Raw genomic sequence first — 25,355 nt, 5'->3', positions numbered from 1 at the left:
AGAGTATCGGTCAAAAGAAAAGTTATTATTTAATGACAAAATCAAAGACGTGTAACAAAGCTCGAACAGGCGTTCGAAGCACAAAATGAAATGCAACACGTTGAATTGCAAAGCAAATGATCCAGCCTGCCTGAAAACCATTACGATTGGCCATCAGGGACAGGTGAGGGACAGTGCTCAGACAAGAGATGTGGTAGAGGCAAACAAGAAGTCGAAAACTAAAATTACAGTTGGACAACTAATAAATACTGAAACTAAGGAAACCAATAATAAAGTTTAAACTGTCATATGAGATCATGACACATTTTGTAATGTTGACTGTCACATGAATTATTTTGTATCTCATGTTATAATTGTTGATATAGTATGTTGATATAATTTATTTCTGCATGTTCACTTGTATAAACAACTTTTATATACTTTATTTCTGTATGTTCACTTGTATAAAAACTTTGTCTTTCTGTTGTCTATTTAATTGTAATAGTTGAGGCATTCGACATCGCCATGTAAAATCACTAATGCTAATTGTTAATGCGGGTACGAGATGTTTTAATGCAATTTAGAATCAAACTAATGCATATGTTCAAATACATGTGAATGTCACATATTATTTTGTAACTTAAAATCAATATGCTGTATTTTTGTATGTTCAGTTGCATAAAAATGTTTAAAATTAAATCAGTTTTTTGCTGGCACAATGGTATTTATCTGGAACTAATTCAAAGAGCACTGTTGTTTAATTAAAATAGAAGAGTAAGATTTACTCTGGGTCAATGTTGGGTCCTGCAGCCAGAACAGTTGAGAAGAGCTGCTGGAGACAAACTTTCATCTGATTGGTAGAGTGCAAACATTTGAGTAGAGCAATGTGTTAATAATGCACTATTAGGCAAAACTAACTTGTTTTTACTTGTTGGTACTTGCTTTAGTCTATTTGGGATCTGCATGAGAAAACCTCAAACAATTGAAATCAAACCGCGTAGGTATGTCAGAGATATTTATAAAACAATATTGCCTTCCTTCTTCTTGCGTTTGACATCAAATATGGAATAAATTAACCCAAACATAAAAGGGACAAGCGGTAGAAAATGGATGAATGGATGGATCTTTGCGCCAGTCAGCCAATATAAATTTATGTAAAACGGCTGTGCCACAACATGTTGACGATGACACCCAATGAAGGAAAATGCTGTTTGTTTTCTTTAACCAGCAGAAATCACAACACAAATTTTTAGCCTCATTGAAAGTAAAAAGTGCCTTTTAACTTTTATGATTGTGGGAATGTGCCTTAAATTGAGAAAAAGTCGCTTCAAGTGTGTGGAACGATTAGCCCTGCTTGAACCACAGACCTAAAATAAAATAAAAACATTTACAAAAAGATGGATTTTTCCAAAAGAAACTACTTTTAATGGAGGGCTCGGTGACTACCATCTATGAAACGGTAAGTAACTACTTTTAATGGAGGGCTCGGTGACTACCATCTATGAAACGGTAAGTAATAATAGTTGGTGAGAAATGTGAATAACAAGTTAGCAATGTTAGCTTGATTTGTTGTATAGCTAGCTTAGCCTTCTAATGTAAGACATTGGCATCACTGTCCAACTGTCACCCGTTTTCATATAGCGCAAACAGGTAAATTAAGGATGCTATAGTAACACACCTGGACAAAAGCAATACATATGTGAGAATATTTTTGGTAGGCCTTAACTCAGCTTTTCAATACAGTCATTCCATATAAGTTAGGGCAGAAAATAAAATACACAACCTCGTTCTTAACAGTTCACTCTGTTTGTGGATACTGGACTTCCTCACCCTCAGCACAGGCACACCACGGGGATGAGTCTTGAGTTCACTATTCTCCATATTTACACATGACTGTTCACCCTTAAACCCCAGGAACACCATTAAGTACGCTGATGATACCATTTTTGTAGTCTGATTTCAGAGAACAACGAGACAGTCTACAAAGAGGAGATCCGGCACCTGACAGACTGGTGTAATGATAATAACCTGCAGCTCAACATCTCCAAAACAAGATATGATAGTAGACTTCTGAAAATCCAAACGGACTGTACACTGCCCTCTGCATTCGGAGGTAGGGAGTCAAGAGTGTGGACAATATCAGGTTTCTGAGCGAGAACTTCTCGACAGACCTTTCCTGAAACACGCACACAAAACATCAGTTAAAGGCCTACTGAAACCCACTACCACCCACCACGCAGTCGGATAGTTTATATATCAATGATGAAATATTATCATTGCAACACATGCCAATACGGCCTTTTTAGTTTACTAAATTACAATTTTAAATTTCCCGGGAGTTTCGTCTTGAAACCGCCGTGTAATGATGACGTGTACGCGTGACATCACGGGTTTTAAGGAAATATGAGCGCTGCACACGCATACAGCTAAAAGTTGTGTGCTTTAACGGCATAATTACACAGCATTTTGGAGATCTGTGTTGCTGAATCTTTTGCAATTTGTTCAATTAATATTGGAGAAGTCAAAGTAGAAAGCTGGAGTTGGGAAGCTTTAGCCTTTAGCCAGACAAACACATGGTGATTCCTTGTTTAAAATTCCTGGAGGTGAAACTTTCCTATGGATCAGAGCGCGGTCAAGCCAACATGGATCCCTACCAAATGTCAACAAGCAGGTTTCGGTGAGAAAATCGTGGTTAAAAAGTCGCTTCTTACCGGAGAAAAGCTGAGCTTGTGCCGTCCATCGCTGCCGTCGACTCCCCTGAGACACTGCGCGTCAAGACACCCGTGGAGACACCCTTCCGACTCTCAGGTACTATTTAACTCACTAAAACACGAGCAACACAATAGAAAGATAAGGAATTTCCCAGAGTTATCGTAGTAAATATCTCAAAAAAATCGGAATCTGTCCCAATGCAATCGCGTTTTATTTTTGTAACTTTTTTTTTTTGATAATTTTTTTTTTTCTAGTCCATCGCTATCAATATCCTCAAACACAAATATTTCATCCTCGCTTAAATTAATGGGGAAATTGTCGTTTTCTCGGTCCGAATAGCACTTTTTGTTGGAGGCTCCCATTAAAAATAATGTGAATATGTGAGGAGCCCCCACACGTGTGACGTCATCGTCTGCGACTTCCGGTAGAGGCAGGGCATTTCTCTTAACACCAACAGTTGCGAACTTTATCGTGGATGTTCTCTACTAAATCCTTTCAGCAAAAATATGGCAATATTGCGAAATGATCAAATATGACACATAGAATGGACCTGCTATCCCCGTTTAAATAAGAAAATCTCATTTCAGTAGGCCTTTAAGCCCCATCTCCCTTCACCCCTGCTCACAAAATTTTACAGGTCGGTTATAAAAAGCATGCTGTTTGCCAGCTGCACTCAAGAGAACAGGAACCACCAGAAGGTGGTGGAAACAGCAGAAAGCATCATCAGCTCCCCACTGCCTGCTCTCACCGACATTTACGCTGGCCGTCTGACAGAGAAGGCCAGCAGCATCGCACATCAAATTTACATTGAACACTATGTTTTCCCCTCTACGTTAAGAGAAAAAGGTTCAGGCACCACAGAAGCGGAACAAACAGACCAAAATTCAGCTTCTACCCATAGGCTGCAATCACCATCACCCCCATCATTTAACTACCAAACATTTGACAACCAAACAATTACACAATGACTCAGTAAAGAATCCGGGTATTATCTTTGACCCAACTCTCTCATTTGAGTCACACATTAAGAGTGTTACTAAAACAGCCTTCTTTCATCTCCTCAATATTGCTAAAAAAAAATTTGATTTGTCCACCTGCGACGCTGAGATCATTATACATGCATTCTTTAAGTCTCCCCTCGATTACTGCAACGGGTTATTTTCGGGTCTCCCCATGTCTAGCATTAAAATATTACAGTTGGTACAAAATGTGGCTGCTAGACTTTTAACAGAACAATAAAGTTTGATCATATTACGCCTATACTAGCTCACCTGCACTGGCTTCCTGTGCATTTAAGATGCGACTATAAGGTTTTACTACTTACGTACAAAATACTAAATGGTCTAGCTCCATCCTATCTTGCTGATGGTATTGTACCATATGTCCCGGCAAGAAATCTGTGTTCTAACAACTCCAGCTAATTAGTGAGTCCCAGGGCCCAAAAAAAGTCTGCGGGCTATAGAGTGTTTTCTATTCTGGCTCCAGTACTCTGGAATGCCCTCCCGGTAACAGTTAGAGATGCAACCTCAGTAGAAGCATTTAAGTCCCATCTTAAAACTCATTTGTATACGCTAGCCTTTACTGTAAACAGACCCCCCTTTTAAACCAGTTGATTTGCCGTTTCTTTTCTGCTCTGCCCCCCTCTCCTATGTGGAGAGGTTATTAGATAACCACAGAAGAAGTGCTAGCTGTTCAAAGTCGGGACCCGGGGTGGACCACTCATCTGTGGTGACGTCTCTGCACTGCTGACTTGTCTCCACTCAAGATGATCTCCTGCTGGCCCCACTATGTCCTGGACTCCATCCATCCATTTTCTACTGCCTGTCCCTTTTGGGGTCACTGGAGCCTATCTCAGCTGCATTCGGGCGGAAGGCGGGGTACACCCTGGACAAGTCGCCACCTCAGGACTGGATTCTCACACTATTAACTACATCCACTCGATGTCCATTGCACCGTTCACCCGGTTGATTGATTGAACACAAACTATGGCTATGTGATGGATAGTACTTTTACAATGTATGTGTCCCACTTATTTGTTTTTATAATGCATACTTTTGTATTTATATATTTTGCTTTCCAGTTCTTATTCAGTGTTATTTTAAATGATGATGCTGCTATACCTAGGCTGACCATATTCTGAAATCCCAAAAAGAGGACACATATATGCGTGCCAAGGCGGGCAGCACGCCAAGGCCGGGAGTAGGTGAAAATGTGCCAATGATACTCGAACTTGCTTTATAAATAATATATTTATTTAAATAAAGCATTTTTTCTCCTCTGTTGACTGCTGTGTTAGCGCTAAAGATTTTTAAAATGGGGTCCCATGGACCCCATTAAGTCATAAAAATGGGGTCCCACAGTAAATTGTTGGGGTCCCACTTTTCTGTAAGCGTTTTGAAAACAAATGATAAACGCATTCATTATCCAGTTGTATCTCACAACCTACTGTATATCGTGTTTTGGAAAAAGGTTGTCATTAATGTTACTTAATTCATTAAAAAAATAAAGAAAGAAAGAAAACAAATGTGTATACATTTGCAAATGTATTCAGTTATAAACATTCATTCACTTTCTTCTTTCCTTCATGGATCTAAACTTTACCGCTGCTGGTAGTTTTTTCTGTGTTTTTATTTAATAAGTTGTAAAAGTGTAAAAAGTGTTTTGCTTCGGTCATGAAATGTTGATAATGGTGTGCCAGGGCATACATACTTTTTATATTTAACGCTTAAATCCCTGGAGTCTACATCAATGTCACATCTATCCCTCATTTGAAAATGTTTTTGTTTTTTTATGTTGTTTTTTTGTTTGTTTGTTTTCCGCCCTTTTTTGTCAAACAAAAATATGTTTTTAATGGTAAACACACAAAATATGCAAAATCTTCCACCAAAAATATTTTTCTTAGTGGAATATTTGATGTGAAGTAATGGGAACCTTGGATAGGTCAATAATTCATAATAACATTGATTTTGATTCAATATTATGTTTTGAACAATGACAGTTTGAAAGAAAAAAAAAAGCTTTGTTTTATTAGTCAACATTGCAACTTTTTCTAAAATACATTTCACCTTTAAGCTTTGTTATTTCACTTTTGTTATGTTTTAGTTTATTTTAATAGTATTTTTAGAATGTGCCCTGGGCCTTTAAAGGACAACTGAAATGAGATATTTTTATTTATTTCAGTAGGCCTTTAACAGCTAGCCTGTCTCCATCTTTGAACGATGTGGATCCAGCGGGAGATAAAAGCGAAGTTTCCATGGACTCACAAATACAAAAATAACTCATTTACTGGAGTTAAAAATGTTGACTTTACACTCACCTTAGTGTTTACCAAGAAGTCTATTTCCTTTTCCCGGCAAAACTCGAACTAACACTTCCTGTCAATAGCGTCACTTCCCTAACTTCCCCGGAAGTCCCCCCCCCCCCCACGTCAAAGCCATTGGCTAACACCCCATAGCCAGCTGCTACAATATTTACAGATATAATTCACACACATATATACATATATACGGTAACTTAACCCTGGACTTACATTGAAAATACACGCAACCCTAATTCAAAATGCCGGACATTTGACGCATTTTAAAAAACCCGCCCGGACACACCGGACACAGCCGCAAAAGAGGACATGTCCGGGGAAAAGAGGACGTATGGTCAGCCTAGCGATCCCCAGTGCTGCAAAACAGCATTTCATTGTCTTCATTAAAGCAATGACTATAATGTAAATTCAATCTATGCAAATTTTGGACCAAAAAACCACTGTTACATGTTATATAAACCAAAATGAAGTGTTTAAAAAAACAAAAAACAAAACCTGATGTCCTCACCAAGGCACAGAGCTCAGCAGCATCAACAACTAAATAAGTAAAAGTGTGAGGTGTTGCAGATCTGTGTAGAGTTCAGAGTGGGATGCTCCTCTTCTATAGCTATTTTTCTACGTGTTTGCTCCATTTTACTTTTTTGCTCTCTTGGCAGCCGACCTCCTCTTTGAATGCACCTTAAAGAGCAATTTCTCTTCCTTCACTCTTATGGCTTTCTCTCTGCCCCACTTCTCACTTGGTCGATCTCTCTTACCAAAAGTTTATCAATAATTCAAAGATGTTGTAGCCATTATTTTCAGCTAACCAAACACACAAATGCAGGTCAAGCCGCACAGGCCATTGTGCCAAGTAGCACTTTAGGTTAGCAACAAGAACAGTTTAGTGCCATGACAGTTTTATGATGGGATGAAATCTAAAACTAAATCTATACTGTCCTGTATTCCAGAATAGTTGGTAATGAAGGCATAAAAAATTAAAACACAAGGTCACAAGAGACAAAACCAAACATATTAAGGTTTGTCTAGGTGAGTCTAAGTTGACTTGTTTGACATGAGCTTCTCTTATGGATGAAAACTAATGCTTCCCATTAAACGTAATGGAGCTTGAGAGGTGCTACAAAGAGGAATAGGCAAAGAGGAATGGGCGAACCTGCCCAAAGATAGGTCTGCCAAGCTTGTTGCATCATATTCAAAAAGACTCGAGACTGTAAAGGCTGCCAAAGGTGCACCAACCAATTATTGAGGAAAGGCTGTGAATACTTATGTACATGTGCCAAAGTTTAAGCACGGCCCAAAAAAACAGTGCACATAAGAATGGTGGTGTGTGGTTGCCATGATCTGTGTGGTAGTGGACAGCAAAGTTTTTTTAAATTGTATCTATTTTATTAGTGACAGTTGCACACGTGTTAAATTGTAATTTAAATCTTAATTATGTGTTTTTTATTAGAACAAATAATTAAGGTTATGGCAAGCAAAAAAAAAATCTATGTTTATCTTAAGTATTTCCCCTAAAAAATGCAGTTGAGACTATAAAGTGTTTTTTATCCAATTTATCAATCAATCGAATAAACACATTGATAGACTACTAAAATCATCGATAGCTGCAGCTCAAATTAGTATGCCTTCTTGTTTAGTCCTGCCTGCTCTTCTTACTCAGTGTGTAACATGATTAGCCTCATACTTCAGTCTTTCAATGATAATGACACTTGCAGTTAAGTTGCCCATTATTAACTTAGGGGGAGCGGCTCTGCATTGTGTACGGACATAAACAGTTAGCTGCTAGCCACCTCTGTCCAAAATTAAAGTATCAGCCAGAGGTCATCAACTTTTGTGACCAGCATTTAAATTATCAGAATTGGCCAATCACATATTTTTTCACGGAAACTGAATGGTGGTTGATCATTTAGATAGAGCATGGGGGTCAAACTCTGGCCCACGGGCCAAATTTGGCCCGACGTACAATTTCATTTGGCCCTTGAGGCAATATCAAATTAACATTGGAGCTGGCCCGCCGGTACTATAAAGGCACTGCCTTTAGCGTTGTCTACAATATGTTGTCACGTCCGCTTTTACTCCATACATACAGCGTGCCGGCCAAGTCACATGATATATGTGACTTGTACACACACTTAAGTGAATGCCATGCATGCTTGCTCAACAGCCATAAAGGTCAGACTGAGGGTGGCCGTATAGACAAATTTAACACTGTTACAAATATGCGCCACACTGTGAACCCACACCATACAAGAATGACTAACACATTTCGGGAGAACATCCGCACTGTAACACAACATAAACACAACAGAACAAATACCCAGAACCCCTTGCAGCACTGACTACCACCAAAACCCGCTCCCCACCACCAACCCCACCCATCTCATTATTATTTTATTTTAAGATTTATTAGCCTGTGGAAAAATGTAATGTTGATATTTACCTCAGAAGGCTGCAAATATAATAATAATAATAATAATGGATCAGATTTATATTGCGCTTTTCTATTGTTATATAGTCAAAGCGCTCACAGAGACGTGGGAACCCATCATTCATTCACACCTGGTGGTGGTAAGCTACATCTGTAGCCACAGCTGCCCTGGGGTAGACTGACGGAAGCGTGGCTGCCAGTTTGCGCCTACGGCCCGCCGACCACCACCAATCATTTATTCATCATTCATTCACCAGTGTGACCTGCACCTGGGGCAAAGGGTGAAGTGTCCTGCCCAAGGACACAACGGCAGCAACTTTGATGTCAATAGGTGGGAAACGAACCTGCAACCCTCAGGTTTCTGGCACGGCCGCTCTACCCAGTACGCCATGCCGTCTCATAAAAGAAGCATGAAATGTTTTATTTAAATTGTATTTATTTGACCATTTATTTTTTTTCCGTTTGTTTTTTGAATGTTGATTTTGCACTATTATGTTATATAATTATTGCTTGTTCCATATTCATTGTTCAAGCAAATCAGTGTAGCAAACTGAGCAATAATTAACAATTTATTCATGCACTTTTTCTTGTTACTTCAAGGCTTGAATGTTTGATTCATTCATTATTGTTATTTTATTTTCAAATTTATTATTAGCCAGTGGACAAAGTTTATTTTGATATTTACCTCAGGAGGCTGCAAATAGAAAAGAGGCACTCATTTTATTTTTCAAATTTTATTTGATATGCCATTGATATTTTTGAATTATTATTATTACTATTTGAAACTCGATTTTGCATGTCACTATAAAGTTATATAAGCTTTTTTTGTTCAATATTCAATGCAAAACTTGTTTGGGTCCCTATTAAAAGGTTGATTTGTACAACCCTTGGCCCGCGGCTTTGTTCAGTTTAAAATTTTGGCCCACTCTGTATTTGACTTTGACAGCCCTGGTTTAGAGCTTCCCAAGTCAGGATATATACCGTTACTGATTCACACTAACCCTGCTACAAAAGTTACACATTTGGAAACTGCACTGAAAGGGATTTATTCTAACTCCCTGTGATGTGAACAGTAAATGACAGAAAACAGATAAAAACAGCAATTTAAAATTGAACATTCACGAGTGAACCTATTATGAATGCCCTAAAAATGCTGTCAACTGACTTTTTGGACTAGGTTGCAACTGTGATGCCTTGGCGAAAAACTGGAGATTGGGGGTCTCAGAAAACCTTTTAACTCCTGGGCTTGAGAAGACATATGCAAATACAACACATCTTTGCTACTGGGTAAAAGTAAATGATGCTGCTTGTTCAGTGAGTTTTAGCGGTAGAGGAATGACACTTCTCCCATTAGAAGGACTACAACAAAACCCATGCAAAAAGTAGGAACAGTAAAATATTGGCAAAAAGCCACATATGGAAGTGTTTAAGCTGTGCTGGGTTGGACTGTTACAAGTGACTATATATACTCTGAAATGTGAGGAGATAGGATATTGCTGATGTCTATAAAGGCCACTCAGACAGCTCACTCTGCCCACTTTCAGCACATCAGCTGTAAAACTGCTTAATATCAAACTCGGCTCCTCTACTTGACAACTTGATATCACAAGCCACATGAGGAGTTGCGATAGTTTTGCCTTTTATTTATTTTTAACTGATGCTGTAAATAATATGACCTGATATGACAGAAAGGAAATCAAACTCCATCCATCTATCCATTTTCTACCGCTTGTCCCTTTCGGGGTCGCCGGAGCCTATCTCAGCTTCATTCGGGCGGAAGGCGATCTACACCCTGGACAAGTCGCCACCTCATCGCAGGGCCAAAACAGATAGCAGACAACTTTCACACTCACATTCACACACTAAGGTTGAATCAAATTCAATAAATGTAAATCATTATGAGTACTCGTACAGCGTGTAAAAACTGTGATTAAGCAAACTTTCTTTTTGACTAAGGTGGAGGCTTATCTCTCTAATGCTTGTGTTACAAAAGGATCCACTTTTCAGTTCCAAACGCTTAAACGTAAACTAGCTGCTAGCTGAAAATGGGCTCTGGGGCAATCACATGTAACCTGACTAAGCCCTGTGATTGGCATAGCATCGTTAGCGGCGGTTCGTTTCTTGTTGGAGGGACAGGTGAACACACTGGTGCTTGAAAAAATTATTGTGTGTTGATAAATGTGTGCACTACTAACTGAAAGACATCTCCTTTTTGACTCATTTTATCTCTTTACTAGAGTGTGTTGGATCAGTGTTAATGTGTAAAAATTGGGAAAACTTGCGATTGGAATGCACTAATTTTTAACGGGGCCGTATGATGAATTTAGCATTTTCCGTAGGTGGGTATAGTAACACGCTACATTTACTCCGTTACATCTACTTGAGTAACTTTTGGGATGAATTGTATTTCTAAGAGTAGTTTTAATGCAACATACTTTTACTTTTACTTGAGTATATTTATGGAGAAGAAATGCTACTTTTACTCCGCTCCATTTATCTACATTCAGCTCGCTACTCGCTACTGATTTTTATCGATCTGTTAATGCACGCTTTGTTTTGGTTTGTGAGACGGACCTTCAAAGTAGGATCTATCACATGCCTGCATTTCACCAATCAAATGCAGTCACTGGTGACATTTGACTCTGTTTCACCAATCAAACAGAGCCAGGCGGTCACATGATTAACTACATTTTTTTTTATAAACTTTTATAAATTTCAACACTTACAAACAGTTGAAAATAATAATCAAAGTACAAAAACCGTACAAAACAGTATAAAAACCGTACAAAACAGCGCCAGGGGGTTGTAAATTCAAAGTAACTAAAATAGAATGCAAAATATACATATGTATATATATATATATATATATACATATATATTATGTACTGTATATATATATATACAGTACATAAATATATATATATATATATATATATACATATATATAAAATAAACAGAGTGCAAAGCCATAGGCTCACTCAATCTCAGTAAATAACTTAAATTTGGAACACAGCATCATCGTTTTCATTGGTGGTTAGAGGTAAGGTGTTTTAATGTAGAGTTCTAAAAATGTTTTAAAGGCACAAAAAACAGGTAGGGTATTGAGAAACTTACATTTATGAATATAAAACTTAGCCAATAGTATAATGAGGTTGCAAAGGTAAAATTCATTTTCAATTTTTTTTTCAATACAGTGTAAAACCAAATATATATTATTTAATATATATTATCGTTTTAGTTGCTTAAGAGATATTCCTGGCTCTGAATATGTTCATTGCTATTTTTATGTTTTTGTGCATTACTTGTTGCCGTCATCATTAAACAAACAGGTTACTCATCAGTTACTCAGTACTTGAGTAGTTTTTTCACAACATACTTTTTACTTTTACTCAAGTAAATATTTGGGTGACTACTCCTTACTTTTACTTGAGTAATACATCTCTAAAGTAACAGTACTCTTACTTGAGTACAATGTCTGGCTACTCTACCCACCTCTGGCATTTTCTGACTTATAAATGTTCATACAATGTTGAATGCTCTTTTGATTGATTGATTGAAACTTATATTAGTAGATTTCACAGTACAGTACATATTCCGTACAATTGACCACTAAGTGGTGACACCCGAATAAGTTTTCCAACTTGTTTAAGTCGGTTTCACATAAATCAATTCATGTTAAAGAATGCCAAAGTGTCAAATTATGAGGTTCATGCATTTTGACTTGGGCTTGCACGCAGTTGTTGATGTCTCTGTAGGGCAGGGGTCGGGAACCTTTTTGGCTGAGAGAGCCATGAAAGCCAAATATTTTAAAGTGTATTACCGTGAGAGCCATATATTTTTTAAACCCTGAATACAACTAACTGCATGCATTTTTTAAGTAAGACCAACATTTTTAGAGTATAATAAGTCTTGATTTTTTTATAACATTTTTATTCCGAAGCTAACCAATAATAACTCAACTACTTCTTACCATTGATGTGACTTCTTGAACAGGTGCGGTAGAAAACGGATGGATGGATGAAAATGCATGAGACTGTTTTATATGTTGAACGTTATTTTTAACACTGTGATTACCAGCGGATTTATTTATTACTAATCGTGTTAAGCAGGACTGGGCAATTATTTTAACTCTGGGGGCCAAATTTTGAGAAAAAAATGTGTCTAAGGGCCGGTATATCTGATTTTTAGGAACACTCATACAAAAACTCACAATAATGTCTGATTGAATGCTAAAAAAGTTATGAGAGACGGTCTTGAAAAACAAAATGGAATTTTACATCTTTTTACTGAACGAGACACCCAGAATGTACATGAAAATAAAGAATGTGGGATTTACAATATTAACTATGAAAGATAAAACACTGAATATTGACAACATAATTCTCCCGTCCAAAGGCAAAACCCAGTAACTCAATTTTGGTCAAAACTGAGCTGATAATAATTTTGGAGTTCCTAGGTGACATGCTTTACATTAGTGTATGCGATATTGTAATTTGTTCCGTAAGTAAGCTGTTACGCGCATGGCAGGACCTAGCAATTACCACATAACCGCGTAGATACAACAGAAAAACCTAGTATCTCAAGGGACCAATCGGAGCTTCTTTGTCAGTCGCCTTATTGTCTTTAATGAGACATTTGCACGAATGGGGGCCGACGGTCAACCTGATTATGTGATATTATGGCACGAGGGGATATTTGGAAGATTGGCCCACGACGTTGCAAGCACCTTCATTAAATGTATTCTTCTTGATTCTTTCCCTTGCATACTCTTTTGGGCAGATAACTGTGGAGGTCAAAATAAAAACTGGACGCTGTACCCGGCTCTTGCCCAATATGCAAACGCAGAATGGGGCCCACCCGAGATTGTGATAAAATATCTGGGGAAAGGGCACACGTTCATGAGAGCAGATTCAATCCATGGCTCAATCGGCAAGAAAATGAAAGCTCAAGAAAACATCTATACATTTGATGACTTTATAGATCTTTGTAAGACAGCATCAAGATAGATTGGTTTTCCTTTGTTTTCTCAAAATCAGCTAGAAGTGAGTTACTAGGTTTTGCCTTTGGACGGGTGATATGAACGTCACACCCCTTCTCGATCGACATATTTTACAATCAAGCAAAACGCAACAAAATGCAACAAACACAGCAAAATATGAAAGTGAAGGGTAAAAAAAACTACAATCTGATACATCTGATATATCACTAAGCCTTAGAACTTTGTTGAAAAAATGTCTTTCCGCGTCTGTCCCTGACACCCGCATTTCAGGTTGACCGCTCTGGAAACACTCTGTGGAAACACTCACCACCCACACTGCTTGGTGCCTCGTCTGAGCTGTCGTGACTTAGATTACCATAGTAACAAATTGGATTAGCATAGTAACTAATTAAATTACCATACTAACTAATACATCATGCAAAAGAGCAGATTTCCACCATTGAAATACTTTGTATAGTTCAAGACTCACGGTAATTTGAAAACATCACTGCACATCATAATGGCAGCTACAATTTCCATCTTGAAGCGATGAGATGGCGACTTGTCCGGGGTGTAAACCGCCTTCCGCCCGATTGTAGCTGAGATAGGCGCCAGCGCCCCCCGTGATCCCAAAAGGGAATAAGCGGTAGAAAATGGAAATGGAACATCTAAAAAAAAATATTTGGGAATGTCCGGCGGGCCTGATTGAAAAGCATAACGGGCCGCATGTGCCACCCGGGCCTTAATTTGCCCAGGAATGGTGTTAAGCAATGTCAGCTAAGTTGTACCCGAGAGCCAGATGCAGTCATCAAAAGAGCCACATCTGGCTCTAGAACAACAGGTTTCCTCCCCCTGCTGTAGGGTTTTGCAGTTTGGCTACGTCGTGATGTCAGAGCTAGGTGGACATACTTACTTGGACATTAAGTCAACCTCCCACACAGAGAGGGCCCTCTACAAAAAAAAAGCTGCTCTTAGCTGTTTTTTTTAATGCAGTCTGAATCAATCAGCCAGTGTGGAGGTGTACCTAATGGTATGACCGGGTGAATCTACGTTATGTTTTTGAAGTTTACTTCTGACCGTGTAAGGTACATATTTAACTTGGTACATTTTCAAAAGATACATTAGGATACTTTTAGAGCGGGTGAGCTGTAGTTTCATTTGCAATCTGGAAGCATCTCCAGAATCGATAATTTTGCAGACAGACTAGAGTGATAAAAGTGACAGTGGAGAAGAAGATACGCAAAATTCTCACCAAAGCATATACGATACATATCTGGACCACAAGGAACTGTTTTAAATGTACAAACCCTGTGTCCATATAAGTTGAGAAATTGTGTTGGATGTAAATATAAACGGAATACAATGATTTGCAAATCCTTTTCAACCCATATTCTGTTGAATATGCTACAAAGACAACATATTTGATGTTCAAACTCATAAACATTTTTTTTTTGCAAATAATCATTAACTTTAGAATTTGATGCCAGCAACACGTGACAAAGAAGTTGGGAAAGGTGGCAATAAATACTGATAAAGTTGAGGAATACTCATCAAACACTTACTTGGAACATCCTACAGGTGTGGAGGCTAATTGGGAACAGGTGGGTGCCATGATTGGGTATCAAAACAGCTTCCCAAAAAATGCTCAGTCTTTCACAAGAAAGGATTGGGCGAGGTACACCCCTTTGTCCACAACTGCGTGAGCAAATAGTCAAACAGTTTAAGAACAACGTTTCTCAAAGTGCAATTGGAAGAAATTTAAGGATTTCAACATCTACGGTCCATAATATCATCAAAAGGTTCAGAGAATTTGGAGATATCACTCCACGTAAGCGTAATGACCGGAAACCAACATTGAATGACCGTGACCTTAAACAATCAGACGGCACTGTATCAAAAACCGACATCAATCTCTAAAGGATATCACCGCATGGGCTCAGGAACACTTCAGAAAACCATCCATCCATCCATTTTCTACCGCTTATTCCCTTTCGGGGTCGCGGGGAGCGCTGGCGCCTATCTCAGCTACAATCGGGCGGAAGGCGAGTACACCCCGGACAAGTCGCCACCTCATCGCAGGGCCAACACAAATAGACAGACAACATTCACACTCACATTCACACACTAGGGCCAATTTAGTGTTGCCAATCAACCTATCCCCAGGTGCATGTCTTTGGAAGTGGGAGGAAGCCGGAGTACCCGGAGGGAACCCACGCATTCACGGGGAGAACATGCAAACTCCACACAGAAAGATCCCGAGCCTGGATTTGAACCCAGGACTGCAGGAACTTCGTATTATGAGGCAGACGCACTAACCCCTCTGCCCCACTTCAGAAAACCACTGTCACTAAATACAGTTTGTCGCTACACCTGTAAATGCAAGTTAAAGCTCTATTATGCAAAGTGAAAGCCATTTATCAACAACACCCGAAAACGCCGCAAGCTTTGCTGGGCTTAAACTCATCTAAGATGGACTGATGGAAAGTGGAAAAGTGTTCTGTGGTCTGACGAGTCCACATTTCAATTTTTGGAGAGAAACTGTGGACGTTGTGTCCTCCGGATCAAAGAGGAAAACAACCATCCGGATTGTTCTAGGTGCAAAGATGAAAAGGCAGCATGTGTGATGGTATGGGGGTGTATTAGTGGCCAAGGCATGGGTAACTTACACATCTGTGAAGGCACCATTAATGCTGAAAGGTACATACAGGTTTTAGAGCAACATATGTTGCCGTCCAAGCAACGTTATCATGGACGCCCCTGCTTATTTCAGCAAGAAAATGCCAAGCTACGTGTTACAACAGTGTGGCTTTGCAGTAAAAGAGTGTGGGTACTAGACTGGCCTGCCTGCAGTCCAGACCTGTCTCCCATCGAAAATGTGTAGCGCATTATGAAGCTTAAAATACGACAGCAGAGACCCCGGACTGTTGAACGACGGAAGCTCTACATAAAACAAGAATGGGAAAGAATTCCACTTTCAAAGCTTCAACAATTAGTTTCCTCAGTTCCCAAACGTTTATTGAGTTTTTTTTAAAGAAAAGGTGATGTAACACAGTGGTGAACATGCCCTTTCCCAACTACTTTGGCATGTGTTGCAGCCATGAAATTCTAAGTTAATTATTATTTGCAAAAAAAAAATAAAGTTTATGAGTTTGAACAGCAAATATGTTGTCTTTGTAGTGCATTCAATTGAATATGGGTTGAAAAGGATTTGCAAGTCATTGTATTCCGTTTATATTTACATCTAACACAATCTCCCAACTCATATGGAAACCGGGTTTGGAGATTACTGTCATCTTAAGTGCCCTTTAAATAGGGCTGTACGATTATGGAAAAAGTAATAATCTCAATTATTCTGATAGATATTTTAATCACAATTTATTTCATGATTATTAATTCATTGGAAAACATAAGTATTTATTCTACCACCTAATTCAACTTTAAATATAGTTTAAAATAATAGTAACGAATAAACCACAACAAGTAAAATAATAACAATACATTTAAATACCAATAGAAATATAAAAAACAATAACTGTAATTTCTCTCATTTTAATTATTTACAATTCCGTTTTTACCTTTTACACTTTTTTTTTACCACCGTAGAATATGTGCTTGTTGTGTCAAATAAAATTGTATAAAATGTTTGTTAATTAAATGCAAAAATCCTCATATTTATTGGTGTAATACATCTTTGGACAATTCAGACCAGTAATTTAGGTCAACGTTGTTTTTAGTTCAGGACGGGGCGGTTGAGTGTTGGAATGAATGAATGGTATCAGACATATTATTTTCCCAAACAAATGTTCCTTCTCCTCACAGTGACATCATGAGTCATCTTTGAGTAGACGTGGTCTTTTTTCACTCATTTGCTCATCATTCGTTTCACCATCACAAGCGCTTGGAAGTTGCATGTACAAGTTATGTTTTCCTGACCATGAGAAGACATAATTGAAATCTAAATTTAGTTACATGTCCAGCCCTACCTTTAAAGTCTAATGAACCAAAACATTTCATCGCCTTCATGACCTCTGCGGACCCCCTAGGGGTCCCAGACCCCTATAGAAGACTCTTTGTAAAGTTACTTACAGATTGATGGAACACGCTCCATCTATCTGTTTTCATCTTTTAGCATCTGTATAATTTATACACAACAGTAGATAATGCATTTGAAAACACCACCAAATGTTCCCTTATTGTCTGCTGTGTCATCCACAACTTTCAGACATATTCTCCGTGTATGATTTAGGGCTGAAAATAACTTAAGTTTCAACTAGAGTTGTCAAATGGTTATTTTTCTCAAATCAGATTAATTACACATTTGGGATGTGATGAATTGTGATAAAGCCCAGTAAACGACTTGCTTGCATAATCTAAATCCACTCTAAAAAAGACCCCAAAATTTTGACACAAATATAATTTAGCTGTCAAAAATGTCATAAAATAATCAGCTTTTTTTATATGATCGTACATCACTCATGGTAAAAGTATTATCTAAAGTGCCATCGGGAACTAGTCTAAAGTGTCATTTGTCACAGAGGACACCATTCGGAGTCTCTTCACTGACGGATGACATGGCCAGATCACTGACTTCCGCAGCCTTTGCGGTTAAAGGCCTACTGAAACCCACTACTCCCGACCAAGCAGTCTGAAAGTTTATATATCAATGATGAAATATTAACATTGCAACACATGCCAATACGGCCTTTTTAGTTTACTAAATTGCAATTTTAAATTTTCCGGGAGTTTCTTGTTAAAAACGTTTTTGAATGATGACGTATTAGCGTGACATCACGGACTGTTAGGAAATATTAGCGCTGCGCACACACACAGCTAAAAGTCGTCTGCTTTAACCGCATAATTACACAGTAGTTTGGACATCTGTGTTGCTGTATCTTTTGCAATTTGTTCAATTAATATTGGAGAGGTCAAAGTAGAAAGATTGAGTTGGGAAACTTTAGCCTTTAGCCACACAAGCACACGGTGATTCCTTGTTTAAAATTCCCGGAGGTGAAGCTTTACTATAGATCAGAGCGGTCAAGTGAAAATGGATCCCGACCACTTGTCAACCAGCAGTTTGCGGTGAGAAAATTGTGGTAAAAAATCGCCACTTACCGGAGATCAGCTGAGCTTGTGCCGTCCATACAGCTACCGTCAACTTCCATCAGACACTGGCCTCAAGACACCTGAGGATACACCCTTCCGACTATCAGGTACTATATAATCTCATTAAAACACTAGCAACACAATAGAAAGATAAGGGATTTCCCAGAATTATCCTAGTAAATGTGTCTAAAAACTTCTGAATCCATCCCAATGCAATCGCGATTTTTTTTTAAGTTGATTTTTTTTTTTCTTCTAGTCCTTCGCTATCAATATCCTCAAACTCGAATCTTTCATCCTCGCTCAAATTAATGGGGAAATTGTTGTTTTCTCGGTTCGAATAGCTATTTTTGTTGGAGGCTCCCATTAAAAACAATGTGAGGATGTGAGGAGCCATCAACGGGTGACGTCATCGTCTGCGACTTCCGGTAAAGGCAAGGCTTTTCTGTTAGCAACCAAAAGTTGCAAACTTTATCATTGATTTTCTCTACTAAATCCTTTCAGCAAAAATATGGCAATATCGCGAAATGATCAAGTATGACACATAGAATGGACCTGCTATCCCCATTTAAATAAGAACATCTCATTTTAGTAGGCCTTTAAGGTAAAGGAGCAAGTAGGGTCAAAATAAATTGGGTGATTAATCTGCGTTGACAATTGATTAATGCGATACATTTTTCTGATTATATTAAATTGCGGGGATTGGTTGAATATGTTTGAATTTGTGCGATTTCAACGTCACGAAAACCTGAAGGGACCGATAATATTGTCGTGTGATAGATAGTACTTTGATGTCATTTATCCCGTACGAGAGAACTAAAGATGAAAGCTACTGTGATCGATGGTGTCAAAACAGACCATTACTACATATACTATATTGTACCTGATATGAATATGATTGAGAATGCAGCACTACATGTACCTGATATGATCGATAAAGCAGTGCTACATGTACCTGATATGATCGAGAATGCAGCGCTACATGTACCTGATATGATCGAGAATGCAGCGCTACATGTACCTGATATGATCGAGAATGCAGTGCTACATGTACCTGATATGATCGATAATGGAGCGCTACATGTGCTATACAATCCTCTGAAGTGTGTGACTCTGTTACCTGCCGTAGCAGTTCCCATAGACTGTGAAGGGCGGCTTGCCCTGATTTTGGTCCCACAGAGTCCACACGCTCAGAGCGATGCGTCGCCACACTGACCCCACCTGAAGAAAATATAAAGACACAACACATGACAAGACGTTGTTGATGGCAACAGAACCGACTGCAAAGAGCTTTTAAATGTGTAACCCTTACGACAGTTTGACTCATTTTGAATCATCATGAATAAAATATATTTATAATAGGTTATTCAAACTGAGGGCTTTACGGTGGCAGAGGGGTTAGTGCGTCTGCCACACAATACGAAGGTCCTGCAGGCCTGGGTTCAAATCCAGGCTGAGGATCTTTCTGTGTGGAGATTGCATGTCCTGCGTGGGTTCCCTCCGGGTACTCCGGCTTCCTCCCACTTCCAAACACATGCACCTGGGGATAGGTTGATTGGCAACACTAAATTGGCCCTAGTGTGTGAATGTGAGTGTGAAAGTTGTCTGTCTTTCTGTGTTGGCCCTGCGATGAGGTGGCGACTTGTCCAGGGTGTACCCCGCCTTCCGCCCGATTGTAGCTGAGATAGGCGCCAGCGCCCCCCGCTACCCCGAAAGGGAATAAGCGGTAGAAAATGGATGGGATGGATGGATGGATATTCAAACTGACAAAACAACAGTCATTTGGGGCAGAGTGGCTCGGTTGGTAGAGCGGCCGTGCCAACAACTTGAGGGTTCCAGGTTTCGATGCCTGCTTCCACCATCTTAGTCATTGCCGTTGTGTCCTCGGGCAAGACACTTTACCCACCTGCTCTAAGTAGCACCCTTAGTGGTTTAAATGTAGCGTATTTTTCGGACTATAAGTCGCAGTTTTTTTCATAGTTTGAAGTGACTTATGTGTAAAATTATAAACACATTACCGTAAAATATCAAATAATATTATTTATCTCATTCGCGGAAGAGACGAAGAAAATGTCAGCAATCGTCACACAGACGTCAACCAATAAGAATTCGGCGGGGGAGGGTCATGGCAGAAGTGCATTGTGGGTCATGGAATGCTAACTGCTATATGCTACTGCCGTAGCTATTAAAATGGATCATTTCGTCGTTGACGGTATTTTAAAAAAAACTGAGAAGGGCTGAATAAAAATGGCACTGAAAAGGAGATCATGTACAGCAGATTACAAGCTGGACGTAGTGAAATATGCAGCAGAAAACGACAAGAGGAAGAGGCGCAAACCTTTGGAGTTGGCAGAGTTGATTAGAAGCGACATTGAGGAAGAAGATTTCATCAGATTTATCGATTAGAAGTGACAGATTGTTTGGTAAACGTATAGCATGTTCTATATGTTATAGTTATTTGAATGACTTTTACCATAATATGTTACGTTAACATACCAGGCACGTTCTCAGTTGGTTATTTATGCGTCATATAACGTACACGTACACACGAACAATTTCCCTTGTGGATCATTAAACTTTGTCTAAGTCTAAGTCTCAGTCCAAGTCTTATTCAGCCTGTTGTTCACTATTCTTTATTTATTTAAAATTGCCTTTCAAATGTCCATTCTTGGTGTTGGATTTTATCAAACAAATTTCCCCACAAAATGCGAATTATACTCCAGTGCGACGTATATATGTTTTTTTCCTTCTTTATTTTCAGCCGGTGCGACTTATACTCCGGAGCGACTTATAATCAGAAAAATACGGTATCTTAAAGAAATAGTGTTATCCATCCATCCGTTCACTTTCTACCGCTTGTCCCTTTCAGGGTCACAGGGGGTGCTGGAAAGTGCTATATAAGCATAATTAATATCACAAAGACAATTTTGGCTTTCTAGAAGTCAACTGGTTGACTACATCTTGAAAAAAATGTACTACATAGCTGCTATTACTTCGAAGCTTATACAATCATTTATCTACTGAAAACTTTAGCATTAGCTCGTACAAGGGTTGGGCGATACTGCAAATATTGATTTCAATTCAGGTAGATACACATTTTTTTCGATCATTGCAATATTTTGTGATTTGGGCTTTATTTGTGGATTAATGTTTATAATCAGAACACACACAGGACAAATAATTTAGGCAGAAAACATATTTTCATCAACAAACTTATTTGTGAACGCCTACACACCTATACAACAGTATATACACATTTTGTGATTAAATAAAACATGTTTTGTTCGATTTGTTGAAATACTATGTGTTTTGAGTTATACTTGAAACATTGCTAACAAATTCATAACACATTAATGAAATCACTCACTGATACAAAAAATTAAAAAAAAAGCCTCAACTATCACAACTTTTGCGGCAACTTTTTTGAAAACACTGAAACTAAAATAACATTTGATTGATACAATTACTCTCTCATATCAAATAACATTGTTTGAACAAAATTAATTCAATACATTAAAATAACTTAAACAATGACTATGGACTCTGATTTAAAATCAGTTTGCCTTTCGACCTAAAAAGCTCTCCTGTATCCAATAACTTATTCCACGAGTTTGTAAACTACAAAACATATAACAATATATATTTCACGTAATATTGAAAGTAAAAAAACTAGAACAACACAACAACAACAACAAAAAAACCACACAGACGTGAAAATAAACAATCCTATTTAAATAGTATCAATACAGATACTAACCTTGGTGGAGATATTTGCATCGATACGCTCACATGTATTATCTACACCCTACAACAAACAACTAATTGGGATAGAATTTAAAAAATATATCACAAATCATCAATCATTACTTTTTAAGGTCAGCAAACAGATTACTCCTCAACAAGAAAGTACGGTACTCCCCTCTTTTACCCACCTCCTAAAAAAAAGAAAAATATTTCTGTCGTTTTGTCGGGCGCTCACCGTCGTGGTTCTGAGCAGTCCGGCCAATAAACAGACAGCAAAAGCTGCTTGGGAGGCTGCGTTCCACAGTGTGAGAGGATAGTATGAGCACAGCCATCCAGAATGCCACGGATCAAGTTACAGAGCTGGTAAATATAGCAGAAACCTATGACCTGCATGGGTCACTCAAGACCCAAAAACGCTCCACGTTGTTTTCCAAAGACCGGCATTAAAACGTTTAAAACAGAGGAAAAGTCAGTTGGGATATTTGGTCTTGTGGTAAATAAAGCCATAGTACTGAAAATGACATATCTACTGTATTTGTTGTCACAAGACAGTGACACACACAGTGTATTTTATGTCATGCATTACCAACAGTCCAACTTAAAATAATTACAACAATTTAAATCATTTTGTTGTTTGGCATTGTTATTTTATTATAGTTCCTCTTTTTCACATTTTGTGTCAATGTTTTTATGGTTTTATTTTTCATTCCGTATTGTTCTGTCCTGTAACCTTGTCTTAGAGCCTGTCAAAGATGAATTTCTGTTTTATAACATACAAAAAAAGGTGTATCTATCTGTCTATCTATAGAAGGAATTAGAAGCATAATAATGGTTAGGTTTAGTTTAAAAAAAACATGTTTATATTAATTTTATTCAGCACATATCTGAATTATGATGTGAATCTGTTTTTACAGCAGTGTTCTTTGCTATCCCCAATCCTTGCAACACACAGACACACATACACACAAACACTGTGCCTGTCAACGTGTGCACCTCTAATGTAGCTGTAGAAAAGTGATCGCATGACATCACGTTATTAAAAAAGTGTGTGACCCCGCGGAACGTGCTGCACCACTGCTGCCCACTGCACCCCTCACCTCCCAAGGGGTGATGAAGGGTGATGGGTCAAATGCAGAGAATAATTTTGCCACACCAAGAGTGTGTGTGACCATCATTGGTACTTTAACTTTAACTTTATCAGTATCATACTTCAAACGCTGCTTAAAAAGCTGTGCACTTAAAAACGTGCTGATTGTACTCCTGAGTTACTCATTTTGATTTTAAAAAAAGGATTAGCATAAATGTATTTATTTATTTGTGTTTTGTTGTTTAAAGTGTCTTATTTATTGGGCTCCTGAGTTAATGCTGCTGTTACATTTGAATTTCTTATTATTTTCTAGTGTATTCAATTCTATTTTTCAGTATCAAAAGGTTCAAGTCAGTCAAACAGCGTTTATACCGTATTTCCTTGAATTGTCGCAGGGCATATAGTATGCGCCTGCCTTGAATTACTGCCGGGTCAAACTCGCTTCGCAAAATAATTAGCGCATGCTTAGTATTACCGCCGGGTCAAACTCGTGACGTCACTTCCCCTGTCATCAATTTCAAAATGGAGGAGGCTGATTTCAATACCGGTAATTTGAAATCGCATAAAGGGAAGAAGATTAAGAGCTATTTAATAGGATTTAAGGTCCAAGCTATTGAATGCCGGTATGCTAAAAAGAACAGTCAGCAGCTATGTTTTAATAATATACCTGTGGAGCCGACGGTCCAACAGACAGGTAGGGCACGCTGCCAGCGAGGAGACGGCGAACGAGCGGAGAGGAAGAGAGGAAGAGCGGAAGAGCGACCTGGACTGAGGTATTATTGAAAAATAAACAAAGTCAAACTGCTCAAGCCATGTCCTTCCTTGGTGGTCCTGGGAACCCGCAAGACGACGGCTTGAGACCGTCACAATACCGTAGCTGCGTCTGTCAAATATGAGTCATTAAATGACTTCCGCCTCCTGGTGGTAGAGGGCGCTAGTGATCCTTCTTGCGACGACTCGGCTGCAGAAGAAGTGAAATGAGTGACGTGATATGTGCTGGAGGAGGTAATAAAGGAAGATCTCCATCGAGACAGAGAGACTTTTAAAACTGAGGAAAGATAAGGGAGACTTCTATAAACAAGTTATTGATGCTTTCGATCAGAAAGAGCTGGCATGGACTATATTTATAAGTAAAGGTAGGACCATAATAACGTTTTTGTTTTTATTAAATGTGCTTTTCATGATTATCCTTACATCACACTTAAATTTTTACTGCATGCCTATGGTAAGTGCCGGAGTGAGAAAAGGTTTTAAAATAATTAGCGCATGCTTACTTTTACCGCACGCCTTTGGTAAGCGCAGGAGTGAGAAGAGGTTTTAAATGAACTAGCGCCCCGGCGGCAATTCAAGGAAATACGGTAGTTTAAATAAGGATAAAACTTTTTTTTTCAATTTCAGGCAAATTAAGGTCATTCGAATATATTTTGTTACAGACTATAAAACTATGTCAATAAAGTTATTTGTTATAAGTTGATCTATACTTCTTACTTTGTTTTCTTTAATGTTAATAAGGATACAATGGTATGCAGATGTGTACTTATAACAATTTTATAGACATCAATTCATTTTCTACCGCTTATTCCCTGTGGGGTCGCTGGTACCTATCTCAGCTATAATCGGGCGGAAGACGGGGTACAACCTGGACAAGTCGCCACCTCATCGCAGATTTCACAGACATATTAGGTAATTACTGTACATCAGGGGTCTTCAATGCTTTCCAGGTCAAGGACCACCAAACTGACAAAGAGATGTAGCTGGGACCCCTCCTTATATGGCCTGTATGAAATTGTGTTTTAAATTTAAAAAAACCCTAAGATGCCTTGTTATTGTGTTGATAATAAGATATTAAAATAATACAATATAACGTGGCTAACAGTTGACAAATAGCGTGTTAATTGCTAGTTTGGAGCTCGAGGTGCTAATCCCTAGCTCGAAACTAACCACACTAATCACGAGCTGCCCACTATTATGCTATTTGGCAGCTTTAGGGCTGCTTGGCGACAACTAGCGCATT

The 25,355-nt window shown here is 38.5% G+C and overlaps 1 protein-coding gene across 8 annotated transcripts in view; it reads right to left on the bottom strand.

Moving 5' to 3' along the window:
• usp2a (ubiquitin specific peptidase 2a) overlaps nt 1–25,355 on the bottom strand; it is a 98,590-nt gene that overhangs the window by 60,334 nt on the left and 12,901 nt on the right. The window contains exons 1-3 of one of the 8 annotated variants that reach the window (XM_061918804.1): nt 22,490–22,588; nt 19,631–19,731; nt 18,523–18,593 (exon numbers count right to left, since the gene is read on the bottom strand). The gene's annotated coding sequence lies outside the window, so the exon portion shown is untranslated. The other 7 variants (XM_061918799.1, XM_061918802.1, XM_061918801.1 and 4 more) reach the window with 7 other exon arrangements.

This window comes from Nerophis ophidion, linkage group LG13 (assembly GCF_033978795.1).
Source record: "Nerophis ophidion isolate RoL-2023_Sa linkage group LG13, RoL_Noph_v1.0, whole genome shotgun sequence".
Classification (NCBI taxonomy): Eukaryota; Metazoa; Chordata; class Actinopteri; order Syngnathiformes; family Syngnathidae; genus Nerophis; species Nerophis ophidion.
The sequence above is the reverse complement of the archived record's forward strand: the minus strand, read 5'-3'. Positions and strand labels throughout refer to the sequence as shown.